The 21,192-nt window shown below is 40.6% G+C and overlaps 9 non-coding genes across 9 annotated transcripts; all 9 read left to right on the top strand.

Moving 5' to 3' along the window:
* The first annotated feature begins 4,348 nt into the window (after positions 1 to 4,348).
* TRNAE-CUC (transfer RNA glutamic acid (anticodon CUC)) lies at positions 4,349 to 4,420 on the top strand. The gene has a single exon. It is a non-coding gene; the product is annotated as a tRNA-Glu (tRNA).
* A 527-nt stretch (positions 4,421 to 4,947) lies between these two features.
* TRNAE-CUC (transfer RNA glutamic acid (anticodon CUC)) lies at positions 4,948 to 5,019 on the top strand. The gene has a single exon. It is a non-coding gene; the product is annotated as a tRNA-Glu (tRNA).
* A 2,962-nt stretch (positions 5,020 to 7,981) lies between these two features.
* On the top strand, positions 7,982 to 8,053 carry TRNAE-CUC (transfer RNA glutamic acid (anticodon CUC)). The gene has a single exon. It is a non-coding gene; the product is annotated as a tRNA-Glu (tRNA).
* Positions 8,054 to 9,496: 1,443 nt separating this feature from the next.
* TRNAE-CUC (transfer RNA glutamic acid (anticodon CUC)) lies at positions 9,497 to 9,568 on the top strand. The gene has a single exon. It is a non-coding gene; the product is annotated as a tRNA-Glu (tRNA).
* A 527-nt stretch (positions 9,569 to 10,095) lies between these two features.
* Positions 10,096 to 10,167, top strand: TRNAE-CUC (transfer RNA glutamic acid (anticodon CUC)). Its single transcript has one exon. It is a non-coding gene; the product is annotated as a tRNA-Glu (tRNA).
* Positions 10,168 to 12,526: 2,359 nt separating this feature from the next.
* Positions 12,527 to 12,598, top strand: TRNAE-CUC (transfer RNA glutamic acid (anticodon CUC)). The gene has a single exon. It is a non-coding gene; the product is annotated as a tRNA-Glu (tRNA).
* A 4,154-nt stretch (positions 12,599 to 16,752) lies between these two features.
* Positions 16,753 to 16,824, top strand: TRNAE-CUC (transfer RNA glutamic acid (anticodon CUC)). Its single transcript has one exon. It is a non-coding gene; the product is annotated as a tRNA-Glu (tRNA).
* A 1,123-nt stretch (positions 16,825 to 17,947) lies between these two features.
* Positions 17,948 to 18,019, top strand: TRNAE-CUC (transfer RNA glutamic acid (anticodon CUC)). The gene has a single exon. It is a non-coding gene; the product is annotated as a tRNA-Glu (tRNA).
* Positions 18,020 to 20,343: 2,324 nt separating this feature from the next.
* On the top strand, positions 20,344 to 20,415 carry TRNAE-CUC (transfer RNA glutamic acid (anticodon CUC)). The gene has a single exon. It is a non-coding gene; the product is annotated as a tRNA-Glu (tRNA).
* The last annotated feature ends 777 nt before the right edge of the window (positions 20,416 to 21,192 follow it).

Here is a 21,192-nt window from a genome sequence, read left to right as displayed (position 1 = left end):
AGCAACAGTGAGTTGTCAAAACAGACAATGGAAATTGATAACAAAGAGTCAGCTATCTTCCTTTCTTAGTGAATATTTTTCAGTTAGCTACTAAAAGACTTGTGCTCTTGTACAAAAGTATTTTTTTCATCAGAACCAATTAGACCTTATTTGATATCTGAATCATTAATGTCTTCTTTCTTTAGCACCAGAACAATTTATCATGGAGCCAGGGACTCTCAACGTCTAGCTCCTCAAAATAATTTTTTCGTGCCCGTACTATACATCCATCAGGTAAAGCTGCTGTGTGGTGTAATTTAAGACTGCTATGCACAACCATTTTTACTCTCCTTCCTTCTAAAACTGATTCCTAGTAGCCCACTCCCTCACATTCCATTGCTTTGGACTTCATTCAGAAAACGTCCTTTTCTTTCATGGAGTGTCAAACTAAACCATCCCTCCCAGGTGGTCTAGTGGCTAGGATTCGGCGCTCTCACCGCTGCGGCCTGGGTTTGATTCCCGGTCAGGCAAAGTGAGGTCCTCGGAATATTTTTGCCAAAAACACCAACCTTTCAAAGAAATGATGCACTTTCAGTTCAGCGCATCATTTCTAATACTTGAGCAACAGTGAGTTGTCAAAACAGACAATGGAAATTGATAACAAAGAGTCAGCTATCTTCCTTTCTTAGTGAATATTTTTCAGTTAGCTACTAAAAGACTTGTGCTCTTGTACAAAAGTATTTTTTTTGACATGGAGTGTCAAACTAAACCATCCCTCCCTGGTGGTCTACTGGCTAGGATTCGGCGCTCTCACCGCCGCTGCCCGGGTTCGATTCCCGGGCTGGGAAAGTGAGGTCCTTGGAATATTTTTGCCAAAAACACCAACCTTTCAAAGAAATGATGCACTTTCAGTTCAGCGCATCATTTCTAATACTTGAGCAACAGTGAGATGTCAAAACAGACAATGGAAATTGATAACAGAGAGTCAGCTATCTTCCTTTCTTAGTGAATATTTTTCAGTTAGCTACTAAAAGACTTGTGCTCTTGTACAAAAGTATTTTTTTCATCAGAACCAATTAGACCATATTTGATATCTGAGTCATTAATGTCTTCTTTCTTTAGCACCAGAACAATTTATCATGGAGCCAGGGACTCTCAACGTCTAGCTCCTCAAAATAATTTTTTCGTGCCAGTACTATACATCCATCAGGTAAAGCTGCTGTGTGGTGTAATTTAAGACTGCTATGCACAACCATTTTTACTCTCCTTCCTTCTAAAACTGATTCCTAGTAGCCCACTCCCTCACATTCCATTGCTTTGGACTTCATTCAGGAAACTTCCTTTTCTTTCATGGAGTGTCAAACTAAACCATCCCTTCCAGGTGGTCTAGTGGCTAGGATTCGGCGCTCTCACTGCTGCGGCACGGGTTCGATTCCCGGTCAGGGAAAGTGAGGTCCTCGGAATATTTTTGCCAAAAACACCAACCTTTCAAAGAAATGATGCACTTTCAGTTCAGCGCATCATTTCTAATACTTGAGCAACAGTGAGATGTCAAAACAGACAATGGAAATTGATAACAAAGAGTCAGCTATCTTCCTTTCTTAGTGAATATTTTTCAGTTAGCTACTAAAAGACTTGTGCTCTTGTACAAAAGTATTTTTTTCATCAGAACCAATTAGACCATATTTGATATCTGAATCATTAATGTCTTCTTTCTTTAGCACCAGAACAATTTATCATGGAGCCAGGGACTCTCAACGTCTAGCTCCTCAAAATAATTTTTTCGTGCCAGTACTATACATCCATCAGGTAAAGCTGCTGTGTGGTGTAATTTAAGACTGCTATGCACAACCATTTTTACTCTCCTTCCTTCTAAAACTGATTCCTAGTAGCCCACTCCCTCACATTCCATTGCTTTGGACTTCAATCAGGAAACTTCCTTTTCTTTCATGGAGTGTCAAAGTAAACCATCCCTCCCTGGTGGTCTAGTGGCTAGGATTCGGCGCTCTCACCGCCGCGGCCCGGGTTCGATTCCCTGTCAGGGAAAGTGAGGTCCTCGGAATATTTTTGCCAAAAACACCAACCTTTCAAAGAAATGATGCGCTTTCAGTTCAGCGCATCATTTCTGATACTTGAGCAACAGTGAGTTGTCAAAACAGACAATGGAAATTGATAACAAAGAGTCAGCTATCTTCCTTTCTTAGTGAATATTTTTCAGTTAGCTACTAAAAGACTTGTGCTCTTGTACAAAAGTATTTTTTTCATCAGAACCAATTAGACCATATTTGATATCTGAGTCATTAATGTCTTCTTTCTTTAGCACCAGAACAATTTATCATGGAGCCAGGGACTCTCAACGTCTAGCTCCTCAAAATAATTTTTTCGTGCCAGTACTATACATCCATCAGGTAAAGCTGCTGTGTGGTGTAATTTAAGACTGCTATGCACAACCATTTTTACTCTCCTTCCTTCTAAAACTGATTCCTAGTAGCCCACTCTCTCACATTCCTTTGCTTTGGACTTCATTCAGGAAACTTCCTTTTCTTTCATGGAGTGTCAAAGTAAACCATCCCTCCCTGGTGGTCTAGTGGCTAGGATTCGGCGCTCTCACCGCCGCGGCCCGGGTTCGATTCCCTGTCAGGGAAAGTGAGGTCCTCGGAATATTTTTGCCAAAAACACCAACCTTTCAAAGAAATGATGCGCTTTCAGTTCAGCGCATCATTTCTGATACTTGAGCAACAGTGAGTTGTCAAAACAGACAATGGAAATTGATAACAAAGAGTCAGCTATCTTCCTTTCTTAGTGAATATTTTTCAGTTAGCTACTAAAAGACTTGTGCTCTTGTACAAAAGTATTTTTTTCATCAGAACCAATTAGACCATATTTGATATCTGAGTCATTAATGTCTTCTTTCTTTAGCACCAGAACAATTTATCATGGAGCCAGGGACTCTCAACGTCTAGCTCCTCAAAATAATTTTTTCGTGCCAGTACTATACATCCATCAGGTAAAGCTGCTGTGTGGTGTAATTTAAGACTGCTATGCACAACCATTTTTACTCTCCTTCCTTCTAAAACTGATTCCTAGTAGCCCACTCTCTCACATTCCTTTGCTTTGGACTTCATTCAGGAAACTTCCTTTTCTTTCATGGAGTGTCAAACTAAACCATCCCTCCCTGGTGGTCTAGTGGCTAGGATTCGGCGCTCTCACCGCCGCGGCCCGGTTTCGATTCCCAATCAGGGAAAGTGAGGTCCTCGGAATATTTTTGACAAAAACACCAACCTTTCAAAGAAATGATGCACTTTCAGTTCAGCGCATCATTTCTAATACTTGAGCAACAGTGAGTTGTCAAAACAGACAATGGAAATTGATAACAAAGAGTCAGCTATCTTCCTTTCTTAGTGAATATTTTTCAGTTAGCTACTAAAAGACGTGCTCTTGTACAAAAGTATTTTTTTCATCAGAACCAATTAGACCATATTTGATATCTGAGTCATTAATGTCTTCTTTCTTTAGCACCAGAACAATTTATCATGGAGCCAGGGACTCTCAACGTCTAGCTCCTCAAAATAATTTTTTCGTGCCAGTACTATACATCCATCAGGTAAAGCTGCTGTGTGGTGTAATTTAAGACTGCTATGCACAACCATTTTTACTCTCCTTCCTTCTAAAACTGATTCCTAGTAGCCCACTCTCTCACATTCCTTTGCTTTGGACTTCATTCAGGAAACTTCCTTTTCTTTCATGGAGTGTCAAACTAAACCATCCCTCCCTGGTGGTCTAGTGGCTAGGATTCGGCGCTCTCACCGCCGCGGCCCGGTTTCGATTACCAGTCAGGGAAAGTGAGGTCCTCGGAATATTTTTGACAAAAACACCAACCTTTCAAAGAAATGATGCACTTTCAGTTCAGCGCATCATTTCTAATACTTGAGCAACAGTGAGTTGTCAAAACAGACAATGGAAATTGATAACAAAGAGTCAGCTATCTTCCTTTCTTAGTGAATATTTTTCAGTTAGCTACTAAAAGACTTGTGCTCTTGTACAAAAGTATTTTTTTCATCAGAACCAATTAGACCATATTTGATATCTGAGTCATTAATGTCTTCTTTCTTTAGCACCAGAACAATTTATCATGGAGCCAGGGACTCTCAACGTCTAGCTCCTCAAAATAATTTTTTCGTGCCAGTACTATACATCCATCAGGTAAAGCTGCTGTGTGGTGTAATTTAAGACTGCTATGCACAACCATTTTTACTCTCCTTCATTCTAAAAACTGATTCCTAGTAGCCCACTCCCTCACATTCCATTGCTTTGGACTTCATTCAGGAAACTTCCTTTTCTTTCATGGAGTGTCAAACTAAACCATCCCTCCCTGGTGGTCTAGTGGCAAGGATTCAGCGCTCTCACCGCCGCGGCCCGGGTTCGATTCCCGGTCAGGGAAAGTGAGGTCCTCTGAATATTTTTGCCAAAAACACCAACCTTTCAAAGAAATGATGCACTTTCAGTTCAGCGCATCATTTCTAATACTTGAGCAACAGTGAGTTGTCAAAACAGACAATGGAAATTGATAACAAAGAGTCAGCTATCTTCCTTTCTTAGTGAATATTTTTCAGTTAGCTACTAAAAGACTTGTGCTCTTGTACAAAAGTATTTTTTTCATCAGAACCAATTAGACCATATTTGATATCTGAATCATTAATGTCTTCTTTCTTTAGCACCAGAACAATTTATCATGGAGCCAGGGACTCTCAACGTCTAGCTCCTCAAAATAATTTTTTCGTGCCAGTACTATACATCCATCAGGTAAAGCTGCTGTGTGGTGTAATTTAAGACTGCTATGCACAACCATTTTTACTCTCCTTCCTTCTAAAACTGATTCCTAGTAGCCCACTCCCTCACATTCCATTGCTTTGGACTTCATTCAGGAAACTTCCTTTTCTTTCATGGAGTGTCAAAATAAACCATCCCTCCTTGGTGGTCTAGTGGCTAGGATTCGGCGCTCTCACCGCCGCGGCCCGGGTTTGATCCCCGGTCAGGGAAAGTGAGGTCCTCAGAATATTTTTGCCAAAAACACCAACCTTTCAAAGAAATGATGCACTTTCAGTTCAGCGCATCATTTCTAATACTTGAGCAACAGTGAGATGTCAAAACAGACAATGGAAATTGATTAACAAAGAGTCAGCTATCTTCCTTTCTTAGTGAATATTTTTCAGTTAGCTACTAAAAGACTTGTGCTCTTGTACAAAAGTATTTTTTCATCAGAACCAATTAGACCATATTTGATATCTGAATCATTAATGTCTTCTTTCTTTAGCACCAGAACAATTTATCATGGAGCCAGGGACTCTCAACGTCTAGCTCCTCAAAATAATTTTTTCGTGCCAGTACTATACATCCATCAGGTAAAGCTGCTGTGTGGTGTAATTTAAGACTGCTATGCACAACCATTTTTACTCTCCTTCCTTCTAAAACTGATTCCTAGTAGCCCACTCCCTCACATTCCATTGCTTTGGACTTCATTCAGGAAACTTCCTTTTCTTTCATGGAGTGTCAAAGTAAACCATCCCTCCCTGGTGGTCTAGTGGCTAGGATTCGGCGCTCCTCACCGCCGCGGCCCGGGTTCGATTCCTGGTCAGGGAAAGTGAGGTCCTCGGAATATTTTTGCCAAAAACACCAACCTTTCAAAGAAATGATGCACTTTCAGTTCAGCGCATCATTTCTAATACTTGAGCAACAGTGAGATGTCAAAACAGACAATGGAAATTGATAACAAAGAGTCAGCTATCTTCCTTTCTTAGTGAATATTTTTCAGTTAGCTACTAAAAGACTTGTGCTCTTGTACAAAAGTATTTTTTTCATCAGAACCAATTAGACCATATTTGATATCTGAATCATTAATGTCTTCTTTCTTTAGCACCAGAACAATTTATCATGGAGCCAGGACTCTCAACGTCTAGCTCCTCAAAATAATTTTTTCGTGCCAGTACTATACATCCATCAGGTAAAGCTGCTGTGTGGTGTAATTTAAGACTGCTATGCACAACCATTTTTACTCTCCTTCCTTCTAAAACTGATTCCTAGTAGCCCACTCCCTCACATTCCATTGCTTTGGACTTCATTCAGGAAACTTCCTTTTCTTTCATGGAGTGTCAAAGTAAACCATCCCTCCCTGGTGGTCTAGTGGCTAGGATTCGGCGCTCTCACCGCCGCGGCACGGGTTCGATTCCCTGTCAGGGAAAGTGAGGTCCTCGGAATATTTTTGCCAAAAACACCAACCTTTCAAAGAACATGATGCGCTTTCAGTTCAGCGCATCATTTCTGATACTTGAGCAACAGTGAGTTGTCAAAACAGACAATGGAAATTGATAACAAAGAGTCAGCTATCTTCCTTTCTTAGTGAATATTTTTCAGTTAGCTACTAAAAGACTTGTGCTCTTGTACAAAAGTATTTTTTTTGACATGGAGTGTCAAACTAAACCATCCCTCCCTGGTGGTCTACTGGCTAGGATTCAGCGCTTTCACCGCCGCGGCCCGGGTTCGATTCCCGGTCAGGGAAAGTGAGGTCCTTGGAATATTTTTGCTAAAAACACCAACCTTTCAAGAGAAATGATGCACTTTCTGTTCAGCGCATCATTTCTAATACTTGAGCAACAGTGAGTTGTCAAAACAGACAATGGAAATTGATAACAAAGAGTCAGCTATCTTCCTTTCTTAGTGAATATTTTTCAGTTAGCTACTAAAAGACTTGTGCTCTTGTACAAAAGTATTTTTTTCATCAGAACCAATTAAACCTTATTTGATATCTGAATCATTAATGTCTTCTTTCTTTAGCACCAGAACAATTTATCATGGAGCCAGGGACTCTCAACGTCTAGCTCCTCAAAATAATTTTTTCGTGCCATTACTATACATCCATCAGGTAAAGCTGCTGTGTGGTGTAATTTAAGACTGCTATGCACAACCATTTTTACTCTCCTTCCTTCTGAAACTGATTCCTAGTAGCCCACTCCCTCACATTCCATTGCTTTGGACTTCCATTCAGGAAACTTCCTTTTCTTTCATGGAGTGTCAAACTAAACCATCCCTCCCAGGTGGTCTAGTGTCTAGGATTCGGGCGCTCTCACCGCTGCGGCCTGGGTTCGATTCCTGGTCAGGCAAAGTGAGGTCCTCGGAATATTTTTGCCAAAAACACCAACCTTTCAAAGAAATGATGCACTTTCAGTTCAGCGCATCATTTCTAATACTTGAGCAACAGTGAGTTGTCAAAACAGACAATGGAAATTGATAACAAAGAGTCAGCTATCTTCCTTTCTTAGTGAATATTTTTCAGTTAGCTACTAAAAGACTTGTGCTCTTGTACAAAAGTATTTTTTTTGACATGGAGTGTCAAACTAAACCATCCCTCCCTGGTGGTCTACTGGCTAGGATTCGGCGCTCTCACCGCCGCTGCCCGGGTTCGATTCCCGGGCTGGGAAAGTGAGGTCCTTGGAATATTTTTGCCAAAAAACACCAACCTTTCAAAGAAATGATGCACTTTCAGTTCAGCGCATCATTTCTAATACTTGAGCAACAGTGAGATGTCAAAACAGACAATGGAAATTGATAACAGAGAGTCAGCTATCTTCCTTTCTTAGTGAATATTTTTCAGTTAGCTACTAAAAGACTTGTGCTCTTGTACAAAAGTATTTTTTTCATCAGAACCAATTAGACCATATTTGATATCTGAGTCATTAATGTCTTCTTTCTTTAGCACCAGAACAATTTATCATGGAGCCAGGGACTCTCAACGTCTAGCTCCTCAAAATAATTTTTTCGTGCCAGTACTATACATCCATCAGGTAAAGCTGCTGTGTGGTGTAATTTAAGACTGCTATGCACAACCATTTTTACTCTCCTTCATTCTAAAACTGATTCCTAGTAGCCCACTCCCTCACATTCCATTGCTTTGGACTTCATTCAGGAAACTTCCTTTTCTTTCATGGAGTGTCAACTAAACCATCCATCCCTGGTCGTCTAGTGGCTAGGATTCGGCGCTCTCACCGCCGCGGCCCGGGTTCGATTCCCGGTCAGGGAAAGTGTGGTCCTCGGAATATTTTTGCCAAAAACACCAACCTTTCAAAGAAATGATGCACTTTCAGTTCAGCGCATCATTTCTAATACTTGAGCAACAGTGAGTTGTCAAAACAGACAATGGAAATTGATAACAAAGAGTCAGCTATCTTCCTTTCTTAGTGAATATTTTTAAGTTAGCTACTAAAAGACTTGTGCTCTTGTACAAAAGTATTTTTTTTGACATGGAGTGTCAAACTAAACCATCCCTCCCTGGTGGTCTACTGGCTAGGATTCAGCGCTCTCACCGCCGCGGCCCGGGTTCGATTCCCGGTCAGGGAAAGTGAGGTCCTTGGAATATTTTTGCTAAAAACACCAACCTTTCAAAGAAATGATGCACTTTCAGTTCAGCGCATCATTTCTAATACTTGAGCAACAGTGAGTTGTCAAAACAGACAATGGAAATTGATAACAAAGAGTCAGCTATCTTCCTTTCTTAGTGAATATTTTTCAGTTAGCTACTAAAAGACTTGTGCTCTTGTACAAAAGTATTTTTTTCATCAGAACCAATTAGACCTTATTTGATATCTGAATCATTAATGTCTTCTTTCTTTAGCACCAGAACAATTTATCATGGAGCCAGGGACTCTCAACGTCTAGCTCCTCAAAATAATTTTTTCGTGCCCGTACTATACATCCATCAGGTAAAGCTGCTGTGTGGTGTAATTTAAGACTGCTATGCACAACCATTTTTACTCTCCTTCCTTCTAAAACTGATTCCTAGTAGCCCACTCCCTCACATTCCATTGCTTTGGACTTCATTCAGAAAACGTCCTTTTCTTTCATGGAGTGTCAAACTAAACCATCCCTCCCAGGTGGTCTAGTGGCTAGGATTCGGCGCTCTCACCGCTGCGGCCTGGGTTTGATTCCTGGTCAGGCAAAGTGAGGTCCTCGGAATATTTTTGCCAAAAACACCAACCTTTCAAAGAAATGATGCACTTTCAGTTCAGCGCATCATTTCTAATACTTGAGCAACAGTGAGTTGTCAAAACAGACAATGGAAATTGATAACAAAGAGTCAGCTATCTTCCTTTCTTAGTGAATATTTTTCAGTTAGCTACTAAAAGACTTGTGCTCTTGTACAAAAGTATTTTTTTCATCAGAACCAATTAGACCATATTTGATATCTGAATCATTAATGTCTTCTTTCTTTAGCACCAGAACAATTTATCATGGAGCCAGGGACTCTCAACGTCTAGCTCCTCAAAATAATTTTTTCGTGCCAGTACTATACATCCATCAGGTAAAGCTGCTGTGTGGTGTAATTTAAGACTGCTATGCACAACCATTTTTACTCTCCTTCCTTCTAAAACTGATTCCTAGTAGCCCACTCCCTCACATTCCATTGCTTTGGACTTCATTCAGGAAACTTCCTTTTCTTTCATGGAGTGTCAAAATAAACCATCCCTCCTTGGTGGTCTAGTGGCTAGGATTCGGCGCTCTCACCGCCGCGGCCCGGGTTTGATCCCCGGTCAGGGAAAGTGAGGTCCTCAGAATATTTTTGCCAAAAACACCAACCTTTCAAAGAAATGATGCACTTTCAGTTCAGCGCATCATTTCTAATACTTGAGCAACAGTGAGATGTCAAAACAGACAATGGAAATTGATAACAAAGAGTCAGCTATCTTCCTTTCTTAGTGAATATTTTTCAGTTAGCTACTAAAAGACTTGTGCTCTTGTACAAAAGTATTTTTTTCATCAGAACCAATTAGACCATATTTGATATCTGAATCATTAATGTCTTCTTTCTTTAGCACCAGAACAATTTATCATGGAGCCAGGGACTCTCAACGTCTAGCTCCTCAAAATAATTTTTTCGTGCCAGTACTATACATCCATCAGGTAAAGCTGCTGTGTGGTGTAATTTAAGACTGCTATGCACAACCATTTTTACTCTCCTTCCTTCTAAAACTGATTCCTAGTAGCCCACTCCCTCACATTCCATTGCTTTGGACTTCATTCAGGAAACTTCCTTTTCTTTCATGGAGTGTCAAAGTAAACCATCCCTCCCTGGTGGTCTAGTGGCTAGGATTCGGCGCTCTCACCGCCGCGGCCCGGGTTCGATTCCTGGTCAGGGAAAGTGAGGTCCTCGGAATATTTTTGCCAAAAACACCAACCTTTCAAAGAAATGATGCACTTTCAGTTCAGCGCATCATTTCTAATACTTGAGCAACAGTGAGATGTCAAAACAGACAATGGAAATTGATAACAAAGAGTCAGCTATCTTCCTTTCTTAGTGAATATTTTTCAGTTAGCTACTAAAAGACTTGTGCTCTTGTACAAAAGTATTTTTTTCATCAGAACCAATTAGACCATATTTGATATCTGAATCATTAATGTCTTCTTTCTTTAGCACCAGAACAATTTATCATGGAGCCAGGGACTCTCAACGTCTAGCTCCTCAAAATAATTTTTTCGTGCCAGTACTATACATCCATCAGGTAAAGCTGCTGTGTGGTGTAATTTAAGACTGCTATGCACAACCATTTTTACTCTCCTTCCTTCTAAAACTGATTCCTAGTAGCCCACTCCCTCACATTCCATTGCTTTGGACTTCATTCAGGAAACTTCCTTTTCTTTCATGGAGTGTCAAAGTAAACCATCCCTCCCTGGTGGTCTAGTGGCTAGGATTCGGCGCTCTCACCGCCGCGGCACGGGTTCGATTCCCTGTCAGGGAAAGTGAGGTCCTCGGAATATTTTTGCCAAAAACACCAACCTTTCAAAGAAATGATGCGCTTTCAGTTCAGCGCATCATTTCTGATACTTGAGCAACAGTGAGTTGTCAAAACAGACAATGGAAATTGATAACAAAGAGTCAGCTATCTTCCTTTCTTAGTGAATATTTTTCAGTTAGCTACTAAAAGACTTGTGCTCTTGTACAAAAGTATTTTTTTTGACATGGAGTGTCAAACTAAACCATCCCTCCCTGGTGGTCTACTGGCTAGGATTCAGCGCTTTCACCGCCGCGGCCCGGGTTCGATTCCCGGTCAGGGAAAGTGAGGTCCTTGGAATATTTTTGCTAAAAACACCAACCTTTCAAAGAAATGATGCACTTTCTGTTCAGCGCATCATTTCTAATACTTGAGCAACAGTGAGTTGTCAAAACAGACAATGGAAATTGATAACAAAGAGTCAGCTATCTTCCTTTCTTAGTGAATATTTTTCAGTTAGCTACTAAAAGACTTGTGCTCTTGTACAAAAGTATTTTTTTCATCAGAACCAATTAAACCTTATTTGATATCTGAATCATTAATGTCTTCTTTCTTTAGCACCAGAACAATTTATCATGGAGCCAGGGACTCTCAACGTCTAGCTCCTCAAAATAATTTTTTCGTGCCATTACTATACATCCATCAGGTAAAGCTGCTGTGTGGTGTAATTTAAGACTGCTATGCACAACCATTTTTACTCTCCTTCCTTCTGAAACTGATTCCTAGTAGCCCACTCCCTCACATTCCATTGCTTTGGACTTCATTCAGGAAACTTCCTTTTCTTTCATGGAGTGTCAAACTAAACCATCCCTCCCAGGTGGTCTAGTGTCTAGGATTCGGCGCTCTCACCGCTGCGGCCTGGGTTCGATTCCTGGTCAGGCAAAGTGAGGTCCTCGGAATATTTTTGCCAAAAACACCAACCTTTCAAAGAAATGATGCACTTTCAGTTCAGCGCATCATTTCTAATACTTGAGCAACAGTGAGTTGTCAAAACAGACAATGGAAATTGATAACAAAGAGTCAGCTATCTTCCTTTCTTAGTGAATATTTTTCAGTTAGCTACTAAAAGACTTGTGCTCTTGTACAAAAGTATTTTTTTTGACATGGAGTGTCAAACTAAACCATCCCTCCCTGGTGGTCTACTGGCTAGGATTCGGCGCTCTCACCGCCGCTGCCCGGGTTCGATTCCCGGGCTGGGAAAGTGAGGTCCTTGGAATATTTTTGCCAAAAACACCAACCTTTCAAAGAAATGATGCACTTTCAGTTCAGCGCATCATTTCTAATACTTGAGCAACAGTGAGATGTCAAAACAGACAATGGAAATTGATAACAGAGAGTCAGCTATCTTCCTTTCTTAGTGAATATTTTTCAGTTAGCTACTAAAAGACTTGTGCTCTTGTACAAAAGTATTTTTTTCATCAGAACCAATTAGACCATATTTGATATCTGAGTCATTAATGTCTTCTTTCTTTAGCACCAGAACAATTTATCATGGAGCCAGGGACTCTCAACGTCTAGCTCCTCAAAATAATTTTTTCGTGCCAGTACTATACATCCATCAGGTAAAGCTGCTGTGTGGTGTAATTTAAGACTGCTATGCACAACCATTTTTACTCTCCTTCATTCTAAAACTGATTCCTAGTAGCCCACTCCCTCACATTCCATTGCTTTGGACTTCATTCAGGAAACTTCCTTTTCTTTCATGGAGTGTCAAACTAAACCATCCATCCCTGGTCGTCTAGTGGCTAGGATTCGGCGCTCTCACCGCCGCGGCCCGGGTTCGATTCCCGGTCAGGGAAAGTGTGGTCCTCGGAATATTTTTGCCAAAAACACCAACCTTTCAAAGAAATGATGCACTTTCAGTTCAGCGCATCATTTCTAATACTTGAGCAACAGTGAGTTGTCAAAACAGACAATGGAAATTGATAACAAAGAGTCAGCTATCTTCCTTTCTTAGTGAATATTTTTAAGTTAGCTACTAAAAGACTTGTGCTCTTGTACAAAAGTATTTTTTTTGACATGGAGTGTCAAACTAAACCATCCCTCCCTGGTGGTCTACTGGCTAGGATTCAGCGCTCTCACCGCCGCGGCCCGGGTTCGATTCCCGGTCAGGGAAAGTGAGGTCCTTGGAATATTTTTGCTAAAAACACCAACCTTTCAAAGAAATGATGCACTTTCAGTTCAGCGCATCATTTCTAATACTTGAGCAACAGTGAGTTGTCAAAACAGACAATGGAAATTGATAACAAAGAGTCAGCTATCTTCCTTTCTTAGTGAATATTTTTCAGTTAGCTACTAAAAGACTTGTGCTCTTGTACAAAAGTATTTTTTTCATCAGAACCAATTAGACCTTATTTGATATCTGAATCATTAATGTCTTCTTTCTTTAGCACCAGAACAATTTATCATGGAGCCAGGGACTCTCAACGTCTAGCTCCTCAAAATAATTTTTTCGTGCCCGTACTATACATCCATCAGGTAAAGCTGCTGTGTGGTGTAATTTAAGACTGCTATGCACAACCATTTTTACTCTCCTTCCTTCTAAAACTGATTCCTAGTAGCCCACTCCCTCACATTCCATTGCTTTGGACTTCATTCAGAAAACGTCCTTTTCTTTCATGGAGTGTCAAACTAAACCATCCCTCCCAGGTGGTCTAGTGGCTAGGATTCGGCGCTCTCACCGCTGCGGCCTGGGTTTGATTCCTGGTCAGGCAAAGTGAGGTCCTCGGAATATTTTTGCCAAAAACACCAACCTTTCAAAGAAATGATGCACTTTCAGTTCAGCGCATCATTTCTAATACTTGAGCAACAGTGAGTTGTCAAAACAGACAATGGAAATTGATAACAAAGAGTCAGCTATCTTCCTTTCTTAGTGAATATTTTTCAGTTAGCTACTAAAAGACTTGTGCTCTTGTACAAAAGTATTTTTTTTGACATGGAGTGTCAAACTAAACCATCCCTCCCTGGTGGTCTACTGGCTAGGATTCGGCGCTCTCACCGCCGCTGCCCGGGTTCGATTCCCGGGCTGGGAAAGTGAGGTCCTTGGAATATTTTTGCCAAAAACACCAACCTTTCAAAGAAATGATGCACTTTCAGTTCAGCGCATCATTTCTAATACTTGAGCAACAGTGAGATGTCAAAACAGACAATGGAAATTGATAACAGAGAGTCAGCTATCTTCCTTTCTTAGTGAATATTTTTCAGTTAGCTACTAAAAGACTTGTGCTCTTGTACAAAAGTATTTTTTTCATCAGAACCAATTAGACCATATTTGATATCTGAGTCATTAATGTCTTCTTTCTTTAGCACCAGAACAATTTATCATGGAGCCAGGGACTCTCAACGTCTAGCTCCTCAAAATAATTTTTTCGTGCCAGTACTATACATCCATCAGGTAAAGCTGCTGTGTGGTGTAATTTAAGACTGCTATGCACAACCATTTTTACTCTCCTTCCTTCTAAAACTGATTCCTAGTAGCCCACTCCCTCACATTCCATTGCTTTGGACTTCATTCAGGAAACTTCCTTTTCTTTCATGGAGTGTCAAACTAAACCATCCCTTCCAGGTGGTCTAGTGGCTAGGATTCGGCGCTCTCACTGCTGCGGCACGGGTTCGATTCCCGGTCAGGGAAAGTGAGGTCCTCGGAATATTTTTGCCAAAAACACCAACCTTTCAAAGAAATGATGCACTTTCAGTTCAGCGCATCATTTCTAATACTTGAGCAACAGTGAGATGTCAAAACAGACAATGGAAATTGATAACAAAGAGTCAGCTATCTTCCTTTCTTAGTGAATATTTTTCAGTTAGCTACTAAAAGACTTGTGCTCTTGTACAAAAGTATTTTTTTCATCAGAACCAATTAGACCATATTTGATATCTGAATCATTAATGTCTTCTTTCTTTAGCACCAGAACAATTTATCATGGAGCCAGGGACTCTCAACGTCTAGCTCCTCAAAATAATTTTTTCGTGCCAGTACTATACATCCATCAGGTAAAGCTGCTGTGTGGTGTAATTTAAGACTGCTATGCACAACCATTTTTACTCTCCTTCCTTCTAAAACTGATTCCTAGTAGCCCACTCCCTCACATTCCATTGCTTTGGACTTCATTCAGGAAACTTCCTTTTCTTCCATGGAGTGTCAAAGTAAACCATCCCTCCCTGGTGGTCTAGTGGCTAGGATTCGGCGCTCTCACCGCCGCGGCCCGGGTTCGATTCCCTGTCAGTGAAAGTGAGGTCCTCGGAATATTTTTGCCAAAAACACCAACCTTTCAAAGAAATGATGCGCTTTCAGTTCAGCGCATCATTTCTGATACTTGAGCAACAGTGAGTTGTCAAAACAGACAATGGAAATTGATAACAAAGAGTCAGCTATCTTCCTTTCTTAGTGAATATTTTTCAGTTAGCTACTAAAAGACTTGTGCTCTTGTACAAAAGTATTTTTTTCATCAGAACCAATTAGACCATATTTGATATCTGAGTCATTAATGTCTTCTTTCTTTAGCACCAGAACAATTTATCATGGAGCCAGGGACTCTCAACGTCTAGCTCCTCAAAATAATTTTTTCGTGCCAGTACTATACATCCATCAGGTAAAGCTGCTGTGTGGTGTAATTTAAGACTGCTATGCACAACCATTTTTACTCTCCTTCCTTCTAAAACTGATTCCTAGTAGCCCACTCTCTCACATTCCTTTGCTTTGGACTTCATTCAGGAAACTTCCTTTTCTTTCATGGAGTGTCAAACTAAACCATCCCTCCCTGGTGGTCTAGTGGCTAGGATTCGGCGCTCTCACCGCCGCGGCCCGGTTTCGATTCCCAGTCAGGGAAAGTGAGGTCCTCGGAATATTTTTGACAAAAACACCAACCTTTCAAAGAAATGATGCACTTTCAGTTCAGCGCATCATTTCTAATACTTGAGCAACAGTGAGTTGTCAAAACAGACAATGGAAATTGATAACAAAGAGTCAGCTATCTTCCTTTCTTAGTGAATATTTTTCAGTTAGCTACTAAAAGACGTGCTCTTGTACAAAAGTATTTTTTTCATCAGAACCAATTAGACCATATTTGATATCTGAGTCATTAATGTCTTCTTTCTTTAGCACCAGAACAATTTATCATGGAGCCAGGGACTCTCAACGTCTAGCTCCTCAAAATAATTTTTTCGTGCCAGTACTATACATCCATCAGGTAAAGCTGCTGTGTGGTGTAATTTAAGACTGCTATGCACAACCATTTTTACTCTCCTTCCTTCTAAAACTGATTCCTAGTAGCCCACTCTCTCACATTCCTTTGCTTTGGACTTCATTCAGGAAACTTCCTTTTCTTTCATGGAGTGTCAAACTAAACCATCCCTCCCTGGTGGTCTAGTGGCTAGGATTCGGCGCTCTCACCGCCGCGGCCCGGTTTCGATTCCCAGTCAGGGAAAGTGAGGTCCTCGGAATATTTTTGACAAAAACACCAACCTTTCAAAGAAATGATGCACTTTCAGTTCAGCGCATCATTTCTAATACTTGAGCAACAGTGAGTTGTCAAAACAGACAATGGAAATTGATAACAAAGAGTCAGCTATCTTCCTTTCTTAGTGAATATTTTTCAGTTAGCTACTAAAAGACTTGTGCTCTTGTACAAAAGTATTTTTTTCATCAGAACCAATTAGACCATATTTGATATCTGAGTCATTAATGTCTTCTTTCTTTAGCACCAGAACAATTTATCATGGAGCCAGGGACTCTCAACGTCTAGCTCCTCAAAATAATTTTTTCGTGCCAGTACTATACATCCATCAGGTAAAGCTGCTGTGTGGTGTAATTTAAGACTGCTATGCACAACCATTTTTACTCTCCTTCATTCTAAAACTGATTCCTAGTAGCCCACTCCCTCACATTCCATTGCTTTGGACTTCATTCAGGAAACTTCCTTTTCTTTCATGGAGTGTCAAACTAAACCATCCCTCCCTGGTGGTCTAGTGGCTAGGATTCAGCGCTCTCACCGCCGCGGCCCGGGTTCGATTCCCGGTCAGGGAAAGTGAGGTCCTCTGAATATTTTTGCCAAAAACACCAACCTTTCAAAGAAATGATGCACTTTCAGTTCAGCGCATCATTTCTAATACTTGAGCAACAGTGAGTTGTCAAAACAGACAATGGAAATTGATAACAAAGAGTCAGCTATCTTCCTTTCTTAGTGAATATTTTTCAGTTAGCTACTAAAAGACTTGTGCTCTTGTACAAAAGTATTTTTTTCATCAGAACCAATTAGACCATATTTGATATCTGAGTCATTAATGTCTTCTTTCTTTAGCACCAGAACAATTTATCATGGAGCCAGGGACTCTCAACGTCTAGCTCCTCAAAATAATTTTTTCGTGCCAGTACTATACATCCATCAGGTAAAGCTGCTGTGTGGTGTAATTTAAGACTGCTATGCACAACCATTTTTACTCTCCTTCCTTCTAAAACTGATTCCTAGTAGCCCACTCTCTCACATTCCTTTGCTTTGGACTTCATTCAGGAAACTTCCTTTTCTTTCATGGAGTGTCAAACTAAACCATCCCTCCCTGGTGGTCTAGTGGCTAGGATTCGGCGCTCTCACCGCCGTGGCCCGGTTTCGATTCCCAGTCAGGGAAAGTGAGGTCCTCGGAATATTTTTGACAAAAACACCAACCTTTCAAAGAAATGATGCACTTTCAGTTCAGCGCATCATTTCTAATACTTGAGCAACAGTGAGTTGTCAAAACAGACAATGGAAATTGATAAAGAGTCAGCTATCTTCCTTTCTTAGTGAATATTTTCCAGTTAGCTACTAAAAGACTTGTGCTCTTGTACAAAAGTATTTTTTTCATCAGAACCAATTAGACCATATTTGATATCTGAGTCATTAATGTCTTCTTTCTTTAGCACCAGAACAATTTATCATGGAGCCAGGGACTCTCAACGTCTAGCTCCTCAAAATAATTTTTTCGTGCCAGTACTATACATCCATCAGGTAAAGCTGCTGTGTGGTGTAATTTAAGACTGCTATGCACAACCATTTTTACTCTCCTTCATTCTAAAACTGATTCCTAGTAGCCCACTCCCTCACATTCCATTGCTTTGGACTTCATTCAGGAAACTTCCTTTTCTTTCATGGAGTGTCAAACTAAACCATCCCTCCCTGGTGGTCTAGTGGCTAGGATTCGGCGCTCTCACCGCCGCGGCCCGGGTTCGATTCCCGGTCAGGGAAAGTGAGGTCCTCGGAATATTTTTGCCAAAAACACCAACCTTTCAAAGAAATGATGCACTTTCAGTTCAGCGCATCATTTCTAATACTTGAGCAACAGTGAGTTGTCAAAACAGACAATGGAAATTGATAACAAAGAGTCAGCTATCTTCCTTTCTTAGTGAATATTTTTCAGTTAGCTACTAAAAGACTTGTGCTCTTGTACCAAAGTATTTTTTTCATCAGAACCAATTTGACCATATTTGATATCTGAGTCATTAATGTCTTCTTTCTTTAGCACCAGAACAATTTATCATGGAGCCAGGGACTCTCAACGTCTAGCTCCTCAAAATAATTTTTTCGTGCCAGTACTATACATCCATCAGGTAAAGCTGCTGTGTGGTGTAATTTAAGACTGCTATGCACAACCATTTTTACTCTCCTTCCTTCTAAAACTGATTCCTAGTAGCCCACTCCCTCACATTCCATTGCTTTGGACTTCATTCAGGAAACTTCCTTTTCTTTCATGGAGTGTCAAACTAAACCATCCCTCCCTGGTGGTCTAGTGGCTAGGATTCGGCGCTCTCACCGCCGCGGCCCGGGTTCGATTCCCAGTCAGGGAAAGTGAGGTCCTCGGAATATTTTTGCCAAAAACACCAACCTTTCAAAGAAATGATGCACTTTCAGTTCAGCGCATCATTTCTAATAGTTGAGCAACAGTGAGTTGTCAAAACAGACAATGGAAATTGATAACAAAGAGTCAGCTATCTTCCTTTCTTAGTGAATATTTTTCAGTTAGCTACTAAAAGACTTGTGCTCTTGTACAAAAGTATTTTTTTCATCAGAACCAATTAGACCATATTTGATATCTGAATCATTAATGTCTTCTTTCTTTAGCACGAGAACAATTTATCATGGAGCCAGGGACACTCAACGTCTAGCTCCTCAAAATAATTTTTTTGTGCCAGTACTATACATCCATCAGGTAAAGCTGCTGTGTGGTGTAATTTAAGACTGCTATGCACAACCATTTTTACTCTCCTTCCTTCTAAAACTGATTCCTAGTAGCCCACTCCCTCACATTCCATTGCTTTGGACTTCATTCAGGAAACTTCCTTTTCTTTCATGGAGTGTCAAACTAAACCATCCCTCCCTGGTGGTCTAGTGGCTAGGATTCGGCGCTCTCACCGCCGCCGCCCGGGTTCGATTCCTGGTCAGGGCAAGTGAGGTCCTGTGAATATTTTTGCCAAAAACACCAACCTTTCAAAGAAATGATGCACTTTCAGTTCAGCGCATCATTTCTAATACTTGAGCAACAGTGAGATGTCAAAACAGGCAATGGAAATTGAAAACAAAGAGTCAGCTATCTTCCTTTCTTAGTGAATATTTTTCAGTTAGCTACTAAAAGACTTGTGCTCTTGTACAAAAGTATTTTTTTCATCAGAACCAATTAGACCATATTTGATATCTGAGTCATTAATGTCTTCTTTCTTTAGCACCAGAACAATTTATCATGGAGCCAGGGACTCTCAACGTCTAGCTCCTCAAAATAATTTTTTCGTGCCAGTACTATACATCCATCAGGTAAAGCTGCTGTGTGGTGTAATTTAAGACTGCTGTGCACAACCATTTTTACTCTCCTTCCTTCTAAAACTGATTCCTAGTAGCCCACTCCCTCACATTCCATTGCTTTGGACTTCATTCAGGAAACTTCCTTTTCTTTCATGGAGTGTCAAACTAAACCATCCCTCCCTGGTGGTCTAGTGGCTAGGATTCGGCGCTCTCACCGCCACGGCCCAGGTTCAATTCCCGGTCAGGGAAAGTGAGGTCCTCGGGATGTTTTTGCCAAAAACACCAACCTTTCAAAGAAATGATGCACTTTCAGTTCAGCGCATCATTTCTAATACTTGAGCAACAGTGAGATGTCAAAACAGACAATGGAAATTGATAACAAAGAGTCAGCTATCTTCCTTTCTTAGTGAATATTTTTCAGTTAGCTACTAAAAGACTTGTGCTCTTGTACAAAAGTATTTTTTTCATCAGAACCAATTAGACCATATTTGATATCTGAGTCATTAATGTCTTCTTTCTTTAGCACCAGAACAATTTATCATGGAGCCAGGGACTCTCAACGTCTAGCTCCTCAAAATAATTTTTTCGTGCCAGTACTATACATCCATCAGGTAAAGCTGCTGTGTGGTGTAATTTAAGACTGCTATGCACAACCATTTTTACTCTCCTTCCTTCTAAAACTGATTCCTAGTAGCCCACTCCCTCACATTCCATTGCTTTGGACTTCATTCAGGAAACTTCCTTTTCTTTCATGGAGTGTCAAACAAATCCATCCCTCCCTGGTGGTCTAGTGGCTAGGATTCGGCGCTCTCACCGCCGCGGCCCGGGTTCGATTCCCGGTCAGGGAAAGTGAGGTCCTCGGAATATTTTTGCCAAAAACACCAACCTTTCAAAGAAATGATGCACTTTCAGTTCAGCGCATCATTTCTAATACTTGAGCAACAGTGAGTTGTCAAAACAGACAATGGAAATTGATAACAAAGAGTCAGCTATCTTCCTTTCTTAGTGAATATTTTTCAGTTAGCTACTAAAAGACTTGTGCTCTTGTACAAAAGTATTTTTTTCATCAGAACCAATTAGACCATATTTGATATCTGAGTCATTAATGTCTTCTTTCTTTAGCACCAGAACAATTTATCATGGAGCTAGGGACTCTCAACGTCTAGCTCCTCAAAATAATTTTTTCGTGCCAGTACTATACATCCATCAGGTAAAGCTGCTGTGTGGTGTAATTTAAGACTGCTATGCACAACCATTTTTACTCTCCTTCCTTCTAAAACTGATTCCTAGTAGCCCACTCCCTCACATTCCATTGCTTTGGACTTCATTCAGGAAACTTCCTTTTCTTTCATGGAGTGTCAAACAAAACCATCCCTCCCTGGTGGTCTAGTGGCTAGGATTCGGCGCTCTCACCGCCGCGGCCCGGGGTCGATTCTCGGTCAGGGAAAGTGAGGTCCTCGGAATATTTTTGCCAAAAACACCAACCTTTCAAAGAAATGATGCACTTTCAGTTCAGCGCATCATTTCTAATACTTGAGCAACAGTGAGTTGTCAAAACAGACAATGGAAATTGATAACAAAGAGTCAGCTATCTTCCTTTCTTAGTGAATATTTTTCAGTTAGCT

This window comes from Taudactylus pleione, unplaced genomic scaffold (genome assembly GCF_031769625.1).
Source record: "Taudactylus pleione unplaced genomic scaffold, aTauple2 ptg001386l, whole genome shotgun sequence".
Classification (NCBI taxonomy): Eukaryota; Metazoa; Chordata; class Amphibia; order Anura; family Myobatrachidae; genus Taudactylus; species Taudactylus pleione.
Note: the sequence above shows the minus strand (reverse complement) of the source record. Positions and strands in the feature narration are given on the sequence as shown.